The sequence below is a fragment of the Amblyomma maculatum genome, chromosome 10 (assembly GCF_055883805.1).
Source record: "Amblyomma maculatum isolate TAMU_Amacu chromosome 10, ASM5588380v1, whole genome shotgun sequence".
NCBI classification, from domain to species: Eukaryota; Metazoa; Arthropoda; class Arachnida; order Ixodida; family Ixodidae; genus Amblyomma; species Amblyomma maculatum.
This window is the reverse complement of record NC_139353.1, coordinates 147,129,217-147,146,519: the sequence shown is the minus strand read 5'-3', so window position 1 is coordinate 147,146,519 and position 17,303 is coordinate 147,129,217.

The following is a 17,303-nucleotide window of genomic DNA, read 5'->3' as shown; positions in this document are numbered from 1 at the left end:
AAAAAAACAGGGACGAGAGAACGAAACGTACAACACGAGCGCTGCATGGAAAAGGGCCCTTTGTACGAGAAATGAAATCTGCCAAAATAGAAGCCTGGGCGAGTTGGTATGTATACATTCTAAAACAGCGCAAAAGAACAGGGACGAGAGAACGAAACGTACAACACGAGCGCTGCATGGAAAAGGGCCCTTTGTACGAGAAATGAAATCTGCCAAAATAGAAGCCTGGGCGAGTTGGTATGTATACATTCTAAAACAGCGCAAAAGAACAGGGACGAGAGAACGAAACGTACAACACGAGCGCTGCATGGAAAAGGGCCCTTTGTACGAGAAATGAAATCTGCCAAAATAGAAGCCTGGGCTAGTTGGTATGTATACATTCTAAAACAGCGCAAAAGAACAGGGATGAGAGAACAAAACGTACAACACGAGCGCTGCATTGAAAAGGGCCCTTTGTACGAGAAATGAAATCTGCCAAAATAGAAGCCTGGGCGAGTTGGTATGTATACATTCTAAAACAGCGCAAAAGAACAGGGACGAGAGAACGAGACGTACAACACGAGCGCTGCATGGAAAAGGGCCCTTTGTACGAGAAATGAAATCTGCCAAAATAGAAGCCTGGGCGAGTTGGTATGTACACGTTCTAAAACAGCGCAAAAGAACAGGGACGAGAGAACGAAACGTACAACACGAGCGCTGCATGGAAAAGGGCCCTTTGTACGAGAAATGAAATCTGCCAAAATAGAAGCCTGGGCGAGTTGGTATGTATACATTCTAAAACAGCGCAAAAAAACAGGGACGAGAGAACGAAACGTACAACACGAGCGCTGCATGGAAAAGGGCCCTTTGTACGAGAAATGAAATCTGCCAAAATAAAAGCCTGGGCGAGTTGGTATATATACATTCTAAAACAGCGCAAAAAAACAGGGACGAGAGAACGAAACGTACAACACGAGCGCTGCATGGAAAAGGGCCCTTTGTACGAGAAATGAAATCTGCCAAAATAGAAGCCTGGGCGAGTTGGTATGTATACATTCTAAAACAGCGCAAAAGAACAGGGACGAGAGAACGAAACGTACAACACGAGCGCTGCATGGAAAAGGGCCCTTTGTACGAGAAATGAAATCTGCCAAAATAGAAGCCTGGGCGAGTTGGTATGTATACATTCTAAAACAGCACAAAAGAACAGGGACGAGAGAACGAAACGTACAACACGAGCGCTGCATGGAAAAGGGCCCTTTGTACGAGAAATGAAATCTGCCAAAATAGAAGCCTGGGCGAGTTGGTATGTATACATTCTAAAACAGCGCAAAAGAACAGGGACGAGAGAACGAAACGTACAACACGAGCGCTGCATGGAAAAGGGCCCTTTGTATGAGAAATGAAATCTGCCAAAATAGAAGCCTGGGCGAGTTGGTATGTATACATTCTAAAACAGCGCAAAAGAACATGGACGAGAGAACGAAACGTACAACACGAGCGCTGCATGGAAAAGGGCCCTTTGTACGAGAAATGAAATCTGCCAAAATATAAGCCTGGGCGAGTTGGTATGTATACATTCTAAAACAGCGCAAAAGAACAGGGACGAGAGAACGAAACGTACAACACGAGCTTTGCATGGAAAAGGGCCCTTTGTACGAGAAATGAAATCTGCCAAAATAGAAGCCTGGGCGAGTTGGTATGTATACATTCTAAAACAGCGCAAAAGAACAGGGACGAGAGAACAAAACGTACAACACAAGCGCTGCATGGAAAAGGGCCCTTTGTACGAGAAATGAAATCTGCCAAAATAGAAGCCTGGGCGAGTTGGTATGTATACATTCTAAAACAGCGCAAAAGAACAGGGACGAGAGAACGAAACGTACAACACGAGCGCTGCATGGAAAAGGGCCCTTTGTACGAGAAATGAAATCTGCCAAAATAGAAGCCTGGGCGAGCTGGTATGTATACATTCTAAAACAGCGCAAAAGAACAGGGATGAGAGAACAAAACGTACAACACGAGCTCTGCATGGAAAAGGGCCCTTTGTACGAGAAATGAAATCTGCCAAAATAGAAGCCTGGGCGAGTTGGTATGTATACATTCTAAAACAACGCAAAAGAACAGGGACGAGAGAACGAAACGTACAACACGAGCGCTGCATGGAAAAGGGCCCTTTGTACGAGAAATGAAATCTGCAAAAATAGAAGCCTGGGCGAGTTGGTATGTATACATCCTAAAACAGCGCAAAAGAACAGGGACGAGAGAACGAAACGTACAACACGAGCGCTGCATGGAAAAGGGCCCTTTGTACGAGAAATGAAATCTGCCAAAATAGAAGCCTGGGCGAGTTGGTATGTATAGATTCTAAAACAGCGCAAAAGAACAGGGACGAGAGAACGAAACGTACAACACGAGCGCTGCATGGAAAAGGGCCCTTTGTACGAGAAATGAAATCTGCCAAAATAGAAGCCTGGGCGAGTTGGTATGTATACATTCTAAAACAGCGCAAAAGAACAGGGACGAGAGAACGAAACGTACAACACGAGCGCTGCATTGAAAAGGGCCCTTTGTACGAGAAATGAAATCTGCCAAAATAGAAGCCTGGGCGAGTTGGTATGTATACATTCTAAAACAGCGCAAAAGAACAGGGACGAGAGAACGAAACGCACAACACGAGCGCTGCATGGAAAAGGGCCCTTTGTACGAGAAATGAAATCTGCCAAAATAGAAGCCTAGGCGAGTTGGTATGTATACATTCTAAAACAGCGCAAAAAACAGGGACGAGAGAACGAAACGTACAACACGAGCGCTGCATGGAAAAGGGCCCTTTGTACGAGAAATGAAATCTGCCAAAATAGAAGCCTGGGCGAGTTGGTATGTATACATTCTAAAACAGCGCAAAAGAACACGGATGAGAGAACAAAACGTACAACACGAGCGCTGCATGGAAAAGGGCCCTTTGTACGAGAAATGAAATCTGCCAAAATAGAAGCCTGGGCGAGTTGGTATGTATACATTCTAAAACAACGCAAAAGAACAGGGACGAGAGAACGAAACGTACAACACGAGCGCTGCATGGAAAAGGGCCCTTTGTACGAGAAATGAAATCTGCCAAAATAGAAGCCTGGGCGAATTGGTATGTATACATTCTAAAACAGCGCAAAAAAACAGGGACGAGAGAACGAAACGTACAACACGAGCGCTGCATGGAAAAGGGCCCTTTGTACGAGAAATGAAATCTGCCAAAATAGAAGCCTGGGCGAGTTGGTATGTATACATTCTAAAACAGCGCAAAAGAACAGGGACGAGAGAACGAAACGTACAACACGAGCGCTGCATGGAAAAGGGCCCTTTGTACGAGAAATGAAATCTGCCAAAATAGAAGCCTAGGCGAGTTGGTATGTATACATTCTAAAACAGCGCAAAAGAACAGGGACGAGAGAACGAAACGTACAACACGAGCGCTGCATGGAAAAGGGCCCTTTGTACGAGAAATGAAATCTGCCAAAATAGAAGCCTGGGCGAGTTGGTATGTATACATTCTAAAACAGCGCAAAAAAACAGGGACGAGAGAACGAAACGTACAACACGAGCGCTGCATGGAAAAGGGCCCTTTGTACGAGAAATGAAATCTGCCAAAATAGAAGCCTGGGCGAGTTGGTATGTATACATTCTAAAACAACGCAAAAGAACAGGGACGAGAGAACGAAACGTACAACACGAGCGCTGCATGGAAAAGGGCCCTTTGTACGAGAAATGAAATCTGCCAAAATAGAAGCCTGGGCGAGTTGGTATGTATACATCCTAAAACAGCGCAAAAGAACAGGGACGAGAGAACGAAACGTACAACAAGAGCGCTGCATGGAAAAGGGCCCTTTGTACGAGAAATGAAATCTGCCAAAATAGAAGCCTGGGCGAGTTGGTATGTATACATTCTAAAACAGCGCAAAAGAACAGGGACGAGAGAACGAAACGTACAACACGAGCGCTGCATGGAAAAGGGCCCTTTGTACGAGAAATGAAATCTGCCAAAATAGAAGCCTGGGCAAGTTGGTATGTATACATTCTAAAACAGCGCAAAAGAACAGGGACGAGAGAACGAAACGTACAACACGAGCGCTGCATGGAAAAGGGCCCTTTGTACGAGAAATGAAATCTGCCAAAATAGAAGCCTGGGCGAGTTGGTATGTATACGTTCTAAAACAGCGCAAAAGAACAGGGACGAGAGAACGAAACGTACAACACGAGCGCTGCATGGAAAAGGGCCCTTTGTACGAGAAATTAAATCTGCCAAAATAGAAGCCTGGGCGAGTTGGTATGTATACATTCTAAAACAGCGCAAAAAAACAGGGACGAGAGAACGAAACGTACAACACGAGCGCTGCATGGAAAAGGGCCCTTTGTACGAGAAATGAAATCTGCCAAAATAGAAGCCTGGGCGAGTTGGTATGTATACATTCTAAAACAGCGCAAAAGAACAGGGACGAGAGAACGAAACGTACAACACGAGCGCTGCATGGAAAAGGGCCCTTTGTACGAGAAATGAAATCTGCCAAAATAGAAGCCTGGGCGAGTTGGTATGTATACATTCTAAAACAGCGCAAAAGAACAGGGACGAGAGAACGAAACGTACAACACGAGCGCTGCATGGAAAAGGGCCCTTTGTACGAGAAATGAAATCTGCCAAAATAGAAGCCTGGGCTAGTTGGTATGTATACATTCTAAAACAGCGCAAAAGAACAGGGATGAGAGAACAAAACGTACAACACGAGCGCTGCATTGAAAAGGGCCCTTTGTACGAGAAATGAAATCTGCCAAAATAGAAGCCTGGGCGAGTTGGTATGTATACATTCTAAAACAGCGCAAAAGAACAGGGGCGAGAGAACGAGACGTACAACACGAGCGCTGCATGGAAAAGGGCCCTTTGTACGAGAAATGAAATCTGCCAAAATAGAAGCCTGGGCGAGTTGGTATGTACACGTTCTAAAACAGCGCAAAAGAACAGGGACGAGAGAACGAAACGTACAACACGAGCGCTGCATGGAAAAGGGCCCTTTGTACGAGAAATGAAATCTGCCAAAATAGAAGCCTGGGCGAGTTGGTATGTATACATTCTAAAACAGCGCAAAAAAACAGGGACGAGAGAACGAAACGTACAACACGAGCGCTGCATGGAAAAGGGCCCTTTGTACGAGAAATGAAATCTGCCAAAATAGAACCTGGGCGAGTTGGTATGTATACATTCTAAAACAGCGCAAAAGAACAGGGACGAGAGAACGAAACGTACAACACGAGCGCTGCATGGAAAAGGGCCCTTTGTACGAGAAATGAAATCTGCCAAAATAGAAGCCTGGGCGAGTTGGTATGTATACATTCTAAAACAGCGCAAAAGAACAGGGACGAGAGAACGAAACGTACAACACGAGCGCTGTATGGAAAAGGGCCCTTTGTACGAGAAATGAAATCTGCCAAAATAGAAGCCTGGGCGAGTTGGTATGTATACATTCTAAAACAGCGCAAAAGAACAGGGACGAGAGAACGAAACGTACAACACGAGCGCTGCATGGAAAAGGGCCCTTTGTACGAGAAATGAAATCTGCCAAAATAGAAGCCTGGTCTAGTTGGTATGTATACATTCTAAAACAGCGCAAAAGAACAGGGATGAGAGAACAAAACGTACAACACGAGCGCTGCATGGAAAAGGGCCCTTTGTACGAGAAATGAAATCTGCCAAAATAGAAGCCTGGGCGAGTTGGTATGTATACATTCTAAAACAGCGCAAAAGAACAGGGACGAGAGAACGAAACGTACAACACGAGCGCTGCATGGAAAAGGGCCCTTTGTACGAGAAATGAAATCTGCCAAAATAGAAGCCTCGGCGAGTTGGTATGTATACATTCTAAAACAGCGCAAAAGAACATGGATGAGAGAACAAAACGTACAACACGAGCGCTGCATGGAAAAGGGCCCTTTGTACGAGAAATGAAATCTGCCAAAATAGAAGCCTGGGCGAGTTGGTATGTATACATTCTAAAACAACGCAAAAGAACAGGGACGAGAGAACGAAACGTACAACACGAGCGCTGCATGGAAAAGGGCCCTTTGTACGAGAAATGAAATCTGCCAAAAAAGAAGCCTGGGCGAGTTGGTATGTATACATTCTAAAACAGCGCAAAAGAACAGGGACGAGAGAACGAAACGTACAACACGAGCGCTGCATGGAAAAGGGCCCTTTGTACGAGAAATGAAATCTGCCAAAATAAAAGCCTGGGCGAGTTGGTATATATACATTCTAAAACAGCGCAAAAAAACAGGGACGAGAGAACGAAACGTACAACACGAGCGCTGCATGGAAAAGGGCCCTTTGTACGAGAAATGAAATCTGCCAAAATAGAAGCCTGGGCGAGTTGGTATGTATACATTCTAAAACAGCGCAAAAGAACAGGGACGAGAGAACGAAACGTACAACACGAGCGCTGCATGGAAAAGGGCCCTTTGTACGAGAAATGAAATCTGCCAAAATAGAAGCCTGGGCGAGTTGGTATGTATACATTCTAAAACAGCACAAAAGAACAGGGACGAGAGAACGAAACGTACAACACGAGCGCTGCATGGAAAAGGGCCCTTTGTACGAGAAATGAAATCTGCCAAAATAGAAGCCTGGGCGAGTTGGTATGTATACATTCTAAAACAGCGCAAAAGAACAGGGACGAGAGAACGAAACGTACAACACGAGCGCTGCATGGAAAAGGGCCCTTTGTATGAGAAATGAAATCTGCCAAAATAGAAGCCTGGGCGAGTTGGTATGTATACATTCTAAAACAGCGCAAAAGAACATGGACGAGAGAACGAAACGTACAACACGAGCGCTGCATGGAAAAGGGCCCTTTGTACGAGAAATGAAATCTGCCAAAATATAAGCCTGGGCGAGTTGGTATGTATACATTCTAAAACAGCGCAAAAGAACAGGGACGAGAGAACGAAACGTACAACACGAGCTTTGCATGGAAAAGGGCCCTTTGTACGAGAAATGAAATCTGCCAAAATAGAAGCCTGGGCGAGTTGGTATGTATACATTCTAAAACAGCGCAAAAGAACAGGGACGAGAGAACAAAACGTACAACACGAGCGCTGCATGGAAAAGGGCCCTTTGTACGAGAAATGAAATCTGCCAAAATAGAAGCCTGGGCGAGTTGGTATGTATACATTCTAAAACAGCGCAAAAGAACAGGGACGAGAGAACGAAACGTACAACACGAGCGCTGCATGGAAAAGGGCCCTTTGTACGAGAAATGAAATCTGCCAAAATAGAAGCCTGGGCGAGCTGGTATGTATACATTCTAAAACAGCGCAAAAGAACAGGGATGAGAGAACAAAACGTACAACACGAGCTCTGCATGGAAAAGGGCCCTTTGTACGAGAAATGAAATCTGCCAAAATAGAAGCCTGGGCGAGTTGGTATGTATACATTCTAAAACAGCGCAAAAGAACAGGGACGAGAGAACGAAACGTACAACACGAGCGCTGCATGGAAAAGGGCCCTTTGTACGAGAAATGAAATCTGCCAAAATAGAAGCCTGGGCGAGTTGGTATGTATACATTCTAAAACAGCTCAAAAGAACAGGGACGAGAGAACGAAACGTACAACACGAGCGCTGCATGGAAAAGGGCCCTTTGTACGAGAAATGAAATCTGCCAAAATAGAAGCCTGGGCGAGTTGGTATGTATACATTCTAAAACGGCGCAAAAGAACAGGGACGAGAGAACGAAACGTACAACACGAGCGCTGCATGGAAAAGGGCCCTTTGTACGAGAAATGAAATCTGCCAAAATAGAAGCCTGGGCGAGTTGGTATGTATACATTCTAAAACGGCGCAAAAGAACATGGACGAGAGAACGAAACGTACAACACGAGCGCTGCATGGAAAAGGGCCCTTTGTACGAGAAATGAAATTTGCCAAAATAGAAGCCTGGGCGAGTTGGTATGTATACATTCTAAAACAGCGCAAAAGAACAGGGACGAGAGAACAAAACGTACAACACGAGCGCTGCATGGAAAAGGGCCCTTTGTACGAGAAATGAAATCTGCCAAAATAGAAGCCTGGGCGAGTTGGTATGTATACATTCTAAAACAACGCAAAAGAACAGGGACGAGAGAACGAAACGTACAACACGAGCGCTGCATGGAAAAGGGCCCTTTGTACGAGAAATGAAATCTGCCAAAATAGAAGCCTGGGCGAGTTGGTATGTATACATCCTAAAACAGCGCAAAAGAACAGGGACGAGAGAACGAAACGTACAACACGAGCGCTGCATGGAAAAGGGCCCTTTGTACGAGAAATGAAATCTGCCAAAATAGAAGCCTGGGCGAGTTGGTATGTATAGATTCTAAAACAGCGCAAAAGAACAGGGACGAGAGAACGAAACGTACAACACGAGCGCTGCATGGAAAAGGGCCCTTTGTACGAGAAATGAAATCTGCCAAAATAGAAGCCTGGGCGAGTTGGTATGTATACATTCTAAAACAGCGCAAAAGAACAGGGACGAGAGAACGAAACGTACAACACGAGCGCTGCATGGAAAAGGGCCCTTTGTACGAGAAATGAAATCTGCCAAAATAGAAGCCTGGGCGAGTTGGTATGTATACATTCTAAAACAGCGCAAAAGAACAGGGACGAGAGAACGAAACGCACAACACGAGCGCTGCATGGAAAAGGGCCCTTTGTACGAGAAATGAAATCTGCCAAAATAGAAGCCTGCGCGAGTTGGTATGTATACATTCTAAAACAGCGCAAAAAAACAGGGACGAGAGAACGAAACGTACAACACGAGCGCTGCATGGAAAAGGGCCCTTTGTACGAGAAATGAAATCTGCCAAAATACAAGCCTGGGCGAGTTGGTATGTATACATTCTAAAACAGCGCAAAAGAACAGGGACGAGAGAACGAAACGTACAACACGAGCGCTGCATGGAAAAGGGCCCTTTGTACGAGAAATGAAATCTGCCAAAATAGAAGCCTGGGCGAGTTGGTATGTATACATTCTAAAACAGCGCAAAAGAACAGGGACGAGAGAACGAAACGCACAACACGAGCGCTGCATGGAAAAGGGCCCTTTGTACGAGAAATGAAATCTGCCAAAATAGAAGCCTGGGCGAGTTGGTATGTATACATTCTAAAACAGCGCAAAAAACAGGGACGAGAGAACGAAACGCACAACACGAGCGCTGCATGGAAAAGGGCCCTTTGTACGAGAAATGAAATCTGCCAAAATAGAAGCCTGGGCGAGTTGGTATGTATACATTCTAAAACAGCGCAAAAAACAGGGACGAGAGAACGAAACGTACAACACGAGCGCTGCATGGAAAAGGGCCCTTTGTACGAGAAATGAAATCTGCCAAAATAGAAGCCTGGGCGAGTTGGTATGTATACATTTTAAAACAGCGCAAAAGAACAGGGACGAGAGAACGAAACGTACAACACGAGCGCTGCATGGAAAAGGGCCCTTTGTACGAGAAATGAAATCTGCCAAAATAGAAGCCTAGGCGAGTTGGTATGTATACATTCTAAAACAGCGCAAAAGAACAGGGACGAGAGAACGAAACGTACAACACGAGCGCTGCATGGAAAAGGGCCCTTTGTACGAGAAATGAAATCTGCCAAAATAGAAGCCTGGGCGAGTTGGTATGTATACATTCTAAAACAGCGCAAAAGAACAGGGACGAGAGAACGAAACGTACAACACGAGCGCTGCATGGAAAAGGGCCCTTTGTACGAGAAATGAAATCTGCCAAAATAGAAGCCTGGGCGAGTTGGTATATATACATTCTAAAACAGCGCAAAAAGACAGGGACGAGAGAACGAAACGTACAACACGAGCGCTGCATGGAAAAGCGCCCTTTGTACGAGAAATGAAATCTGCCAAAATAGAAGCCTGGGCGAGTTGGTATGTATACATTCTAAAACAGCGCAAAAGAACAGGGACGAGAGAACGAAACGTACAACACGAGCGCTGCATGGAAAAGGGCCCTTTGTACGAGAAATGAAATCTGCCAAAATAGAAGCCTGGGCGAGTTAGTATGTATACATTCTAAAACAGCTCAAAAGAACAGGGACGAGAGAACGAAACGTACAACACGAGCGCTGCATGGAAAAGGGCCCTTTGTACGAGAAATGAAATCTGCCAAAATAGAAGCCTGGGCGAGTTGGTATGTATACATTCTAAAACAGCTCAAAAGAACAGGGACGAGAGAACGAAACGTACAACACGAGCGCTGCATGGAAAAGGGCCCTTTGTACGAGAAATGAAATCTGCCAAAATAGAAGCCTGGGCGAGTTGGTATGTATACATTCTAAAACGGCGCAAAAGAACATGGACGAGAGAACGAAACGTACAACACGAGCGCTGCATGGAAAAGGGCCCTTTGTACGAGAAATGAAATCTGCCAAAATAGAAGCCTGGGCGAGTTGGTATGTATACATTCTAAAACAGCGCAAAAAAACAGGGACGAGAGAACGAAACGTACAACACGAGCGCTGCATGGAAAAGGGCCCTTTGTACGAGAAATGAAATCTGCCAAAATAGAAGCCTGGGCGAGTTGGTATGTATACATTCTAAAACAGCGCAAAAGAACAGGGACGAGAGAACGAAACGTACAACACGAGCGCTGCATGGAAAAGGGCCCTTTGTACGAGAAATGAAATCTGCCAAAATAGAAGCCTGGGCGAGTTGGTATGTATACATTCTAAAACAGCGCAAAAGAACAGGGACGAGAGAACGAAACGTACAACACGAGCGCTGCATGGAAAAGGGCCCTTTGTACGAGAAATGAAATCTGCCAAAATAGAAGCCTGGGCGAGTTGGTATGTATACATTCTAAAACAGCGCAAAAGAACAGGGACGAGAGAACGAAACGTACAACACGAGCGCTGCATGGAAAAGAGCCCTTTGTACGAGAAATGAAATCTGCCAAAATAGAAGCCTGGGCGAGTTGGTATGTATACATTCTAAAACAGCGCAAAAGAACATGGACGAGAGAACGAAACGTACAACACGAGCGCTGCATTGAAAAGGGCCCTTTGTACGAGAAATGAAATCTGCCAAAATAGAAGCCTGGGCGAGTTGGTATGTATACATTCTAAAACAGCGCAAAAGAACAGGGACGAGAGAACGAAACGTACAACACGAGCGCTGCATGAAAAAGGGCCCTTTGTACGAGAAATGAAATCTGCCAAAATAGAAGCCTGGGCGAGTTCGTATGTATACATTCTAAAACAGCGCAAAAGAACATGGATGAGAGAACGAAACGTACAACACGAGCGCTGCATGGAAAAGGGCCCTTTGTACGAGAAATGAAATCTGCCAAAATAGAAGCCTGGGCGAGTTGGTATGTATACATTCTAAAACAGCGCAAAAGAACAGGGACGAGAGAACGAAACGTACAACACGAGCGCTGCATGGAAAAGGGCCCTTTGTACGAGAAATGAAATCTGCCAAAATAGAAGCCTGGGCGAGTTGGTATGTATACATTCTAAAACAGCGCAAAAGAACAGGGACGAGAGAACGAAACGTACAACACGAGCGCTGCATGGCAAAGGGCCCTTTGTACGAGAAATGAAATCTGCCAAAATAGAAGCCTGGGCGAGTTGGTATGTATACATTCTAAAACAGCGCAAAAGAACAGGGATGAGAGAACAAAACGTACAACACGAGCGCTGCATGGAAAAGAGCCCTTTGTACGAGAAATGAAATCTGCCAAAATAGAAGCCTGGGCGAGTTGGTATGTATACATTCTAAAACAGCGCAAAAGAACAGGGACGAGAGAACGAAACGTACAACACGAGCGCTGCATGGAAAAGGGCCCTTTGTACGAGAAATGAAATCTGCCAAAATAGAAGCCTGGGCGAGTTGGTATGTATACATCCTAAAACAGCGCAAAAGAACAGGGACGAGAGAACGAAACGTACAACACGAGCGCTGCATGGAAAAGGGCCCTTTGTACGAGAAATGAAATGTGCCAAAATAGAAGCCTGGGCGAGTTGGTATGTATAGATTCTAAAACAGCGCAAAAGAACAGGGACGAGAGAACGAAACGCACAACACGAGCGCTGCATGGAAAAGGGCCCTTTGTACGAGAAATGAAATCTGCCAAAATAGAAGCCTGGGCGAGTTGGTATGTATACATTCTAAAACAGCGCAAAAGAACAGGGACGAGAGAACAAAACGTACAACACGAGCGCTGCATGGAAAAGGGCCCTTTGTACGAGAAATGAAATCTGCCAAAATAGAAGCCTGGGCGAGTTGGTATGTATACATTCTAAAACAGCGCAAAAGAACAGGGACGAGAGAACGAAACGTACAACACGAGCGCTGCTTGGAAAAGGGCCCTTTGTACGAGAAATGAAATCTGCCAAAATAGAAGCCTGGGCGAGTTGGTATGTATACATTCTAAAACAGCGCAAAAGAACAGGGATGAGAGAACAAAACGTACAACACGAGCGCTGCATGGAAAAGGGCCCTTTGTACGAGAAATGAAATCTGCCAAAATAGAAGCCTGGGCGAGTTGGTATGTATACATTCTAAAACAGCGCAAAAGAACAGGGACGATAGAACGAAACGTACAACACGAGCGCTGCATGGAAAAGGGCCCTTTGTACGAGAAATGAAATCTGCCAAAATAGAAGCCTGGGCGAGTTGGTATGTATACATTCTAAAACAGCGCAAAAGAACAGGGACGAGAGAACGAAACGTACAACACGAGCTTTGCATGGAAAAGGGCCCTTTGTACGAGAAATGAAATCTGCCAAAATAGAAGCCTGGGCGAGTTGGTATGTATACATTCTAAAACAGCGCAAAAGAACAGGGACGAGAGAACGAAACGTACAACACGAGCGCTGCATGGAAAAGGGCCCTTTGTACGAGAAATGAAATCTGCCAAAATAGAAGCCTGGGCGAGTTGGTATGTATACATTCTAAAACAGCGCAAAAGAACAGGGACGAGAGAACGAAACGCACAACACGAGCGCTGCATGGAAAAGGGCCCTTTGTACGAGAAATGAAATCTGCCAAAATAGAAGCCTGGGCGAGTTGGTATGTATACATTCTAAAACAGCGCAAAAGAACAGGGACGAGAGAACAAAACGTACAACACGAGCGCTGCATGGAAAAGGGCCCTTTGTACGAGAAATGAAATCTGCCAAAATAGAAGCCTGGGCGAGTTGGTATGTATACATTCTAAAACAGCGCAAAAGAACAGGGACGAGAGAACGAAACGTACAACACGAGCGCTGCTTGGAAAAGGGCCCTTTGTACGAGAAATGAAATCTGCCAAAATAGAAGCCTGGGCGAGTTGGTATGTATACATTCTAAAACAGCGCAAAAGAACAGGGATGAGAGAACAAAACGTACAACACGAGCGCTGCATGGAAAAGGGCCCTTTGTACGAGAAATGAAATCTGCCAAAATAGAAGCCTGGGCGAGTTGGTATGTATACATTCTAAAACAGCGCAAAAGAACAGGGACGATAGAACGAAACGTACAACACGAGCGCTGCATGGAAAAGGGCCCTTTGTACGAGAAATGAAATCTGCCAAAATAGAAGCCTGGGCGAGTTGGTATGTATACATTCTAAAACAGCGCAAAAGAACAGGGACGAGAGAACGAAACGTACAACACGAGCTTTGCATGGAAAAGGGCCCTTTGTACGAGAAATGAAATCTGCCAAAATAGAAGCCTGGGCGAGTTGGTATGTATACATTCTAAAACAGCGCAAAAGAACAGGGACGAGAGAACGAAACGTACAACACGAGCGCTGCATGGAAAAGGGCCCTTTGTACGAGAAATGAAATCTGCCAAAATAGAAGCCTGGGCGAGTTAGTATGTATACATTCTAAAACAGCTCAAAAGAACAGGGACGAGAGAACGAAACGTACAACACGAGCGCTGCATGGAAAAGGGCCCTTTGTACGAGAAATGAAATCTGCCAAAATAGAAGCCTGGGCGAGTTGGTATGTATACATTCTAAAACAGCGCAAAAGAACAGGGACGAGAGAACGAAACGTACAACACGAGCGCTGCATGGAAAAGGGCCCTTTGTACGAGAAATGAAATCTGCCAAAATAGAAGCCTGGGCGAGTTGGTATGTATATATTCTAAAACGGCGCAAAAGAACATGGACGAGAGAACGAAACGTACAACACGAGCGCTGCATGGAAAAGGGCCCTTTGTACGAGAAATGAAATTTGCCAAAATAGAAGCCTGGGCGAGTTGGTATGTATACATTCTCAAACAGCGCAAAAGAACAGGGACGAGAGAACGAAACGTACAACACGAGCTTTGCATGGAAAAGGGCCCTTTGTACGAGAAATGAAATCTGCCAAAATAGAAGCCTGGGCGAGTTGGTATGTATACATTCTAAAACAGCGCAAAAGAACAGGGACGAGAGAACGAAACGCACAACACGAGCGCTGCATGGAAAAGGGCCCTTTGTACGAAAAATGAAATCTGCCAAAATAGAAGCCTGGGCGAGTTGGTATGTATACATTCTAAAACAGCGCAAAAGAACAGGGACGAGAGAACAAAACGTACAACACGAGCGCTGCATGGAAAAGGGCCCTTTGTACGAGAAATGAAATCTGCCAAAATAGAAGCCTGGGCGAGTTGGTATGTATACATTCTAAAACAGCGCAAAAGAACAGGGACGGGAGAACGAAACGTACAACACGAGCGCTGCTTGGAAAAGGGCCCTTTGTACGAGAAATGAAATCTGCCAAAATAGAAGCCTGGGCGAGTTGGTATGTATACATTCTAAAACAGCGCAAAAGAACAGGGATGAGAGAACAAAACGTACAACACGAGCGCTGCATGGAAAAGGGCCCTTTGTACGAGAAATGAAATCTGCCAAAATAGAAGCCTGGGCGAGTTGGTATGTATACATTCTAAAACAGCGCAAAAGAACAGGGACGATAGAACGAAACGTACAACACGAGCGCTGCATGGAAAAGGGCCCTTTGTACGAGAAATGAAATCTGCCAAAATAGAAGCCTGGGCGAGTTGGTATGTATACATTCTAAAACAGCGCAAAAGAACAGGGACGAGAGAACGAAACGTACAACACGAGCTTTGCATGGAAAAGGGCCCTTTGTACGAGAAATGAAATCTGCCAAAATAGAAGCCTGGGCGAGTTGGTATGTATACATTCTAAAACAGCGCAAAAGAACAGGGACGAGAGAACGAAACGTACAACACGAGCGCTGCATGGAAAAGGGCCCTTTGTACGAGAAATGAAATCTGCCAAAATAGAAGCCTGGGCGAGTTAGTATGTATACATTCTAAAACAGCTCAAAAGAACAGGGACGAGAGAACGAAACGTACAACACGAGCGCTGCATGGAAAAGGGCCCTTTGTACGAGAAATGAAATCTGCCAAAATAGAAGCCTGGGCGAGTTGGTATGTATACATTCTAAAACAGCGCAAAAGAACAGGGACGAGAGAACGAAACGTACAACACGAGCGCTGCATGGAAAAGGGCCCTTTGTACGAGAAATGAAATCTGCCAAAATAGAAGCCTGGGCGAGTTGGTATGTATACATTCTAAAACGGCGCAAAAGAACATGGACGAGAGAACGAAACGTACAACACGAGCGCTGCATGGAAAAGGGCCCTTTGTACGAGAAATGAAATTTGCCAAAATAGAAGCCTGGGCGAGTTGGTATGTATACATTCTCAAACAGCGCAAAAGAACAGGGACGAGAGAACGAAACGTACAACACGAGCTTTGCATGGAAAAGGGCCCTTTGTACGAGAAATGAAATCTGCCAAAATAGAAGCCTGGGCGAGTTGGTATGTATACATTCTAAAACAGCGCAAAAGAACAGGGACGAGAGAACAAAACGTACAACACGAGCGCTGCATGGAAAAGGGCCCTTTGTACGAGAAATGAAATCTGCCAAAATAGAAGCCTGGGCGAGTTGGTATGTATACATTCTAAAACAGCGCAAAAGAACAGGGACGAGAGAACGAAACGTACAACACGAGCGCTGCTTGGAAAAGGGCCCTTTGTACGAGAAATGAAATCTGCCAAAATAGAAGCCTGGGCGAGTTGGTATGTATACATTCTAAAACAGCGCAAAAGAACAGGGATGAGAGAACAAAACGTACAACACGAGCGCTGCATGGAAAAGGGCCCTTTGTACGAGAAATGAAATCTGCCAAAATAGAAGCCTGGGCGAGTTGGTATGTATACATTCTAAAACAGCGCAAAAGAACAGGGACGAGAGAACGAAACGTACAACACGAGCGCTGCATGGAAAAGGGCCCTTTGTACGAGAAATGAAATCTGCCAAAATAGAAGCCTGGGCGAGTTGGTATGTATACATTCTAAAACAGCGCAAAAGAACAGGGACGAGAGAACGAAACGTACAACACGAGCTTTGCATGGAAAAGGGCCCTTTGTACGAGAAATGAAATCTGCCAAAATAGAAGCCTGGGCGAGTTGGTATGTATACATTCTAAAACAGCGCAAAAGAACAGGGATGAGAGAACAAAACGTACAACACGAGCGCTGCATGGAAAAGGGCCCTTTGTACGAGAAATGAAATCTGCCAAAATAGAAGCCTGGGCGAGTTGGTATGTATACATTCTAAAACAGCGCAAAAGAACAGGGACGAGAGAACGAAACGTACAACACGAGCGCTGCATGAAAAAGGGCCCTTTGTACGAGAAATGAAATCTGCCAAAATAGAAGCCTGGGCGAGTTGGTATGTATACATTCTAAAACAGCGCAAAAGAACATGGATGAGAGAACAAAACGTACAACACGAGCGCTGCATGGAAAAAGGCCCTTTGTACGAGAAATGAAATCTGCCAAAATAGAAGCCTGGGCGAGTTGGTATGTATACATTCTAAAACAACGCAAAAGAACAGGGACGAGAGAACGAAACGTACAACACGAGCGCTGCATGGAAAAGGGCCCTTTGTACGAGAAATGAAATCTGCCAAAATAGAAGCCTGGGCGAGTTGGTATGTATACATTCTAAAACAGCGCAAAAGAACAGGGACGAGAGAACGAAACGTACAACACGAGCGCTGCATGGCAAAGGGCCCTTTGTACGAGAAATGAAATCTGCCAAAATAGAAGCCTGGGCGAGTTGGTATGTATACATTCTAAAACAGCGCAAAAGAACAGGGATGAGAGAACAAAACGTACAACACGAGCGCTGCATGGAAAAGAGCCCTTTGTACGAGAAATGAAATCTGCCAAAATAGAAGCCTGGGCGAGTTGGTATGTATACATTCTAAAACAACGCAAAAGAACAGGGACG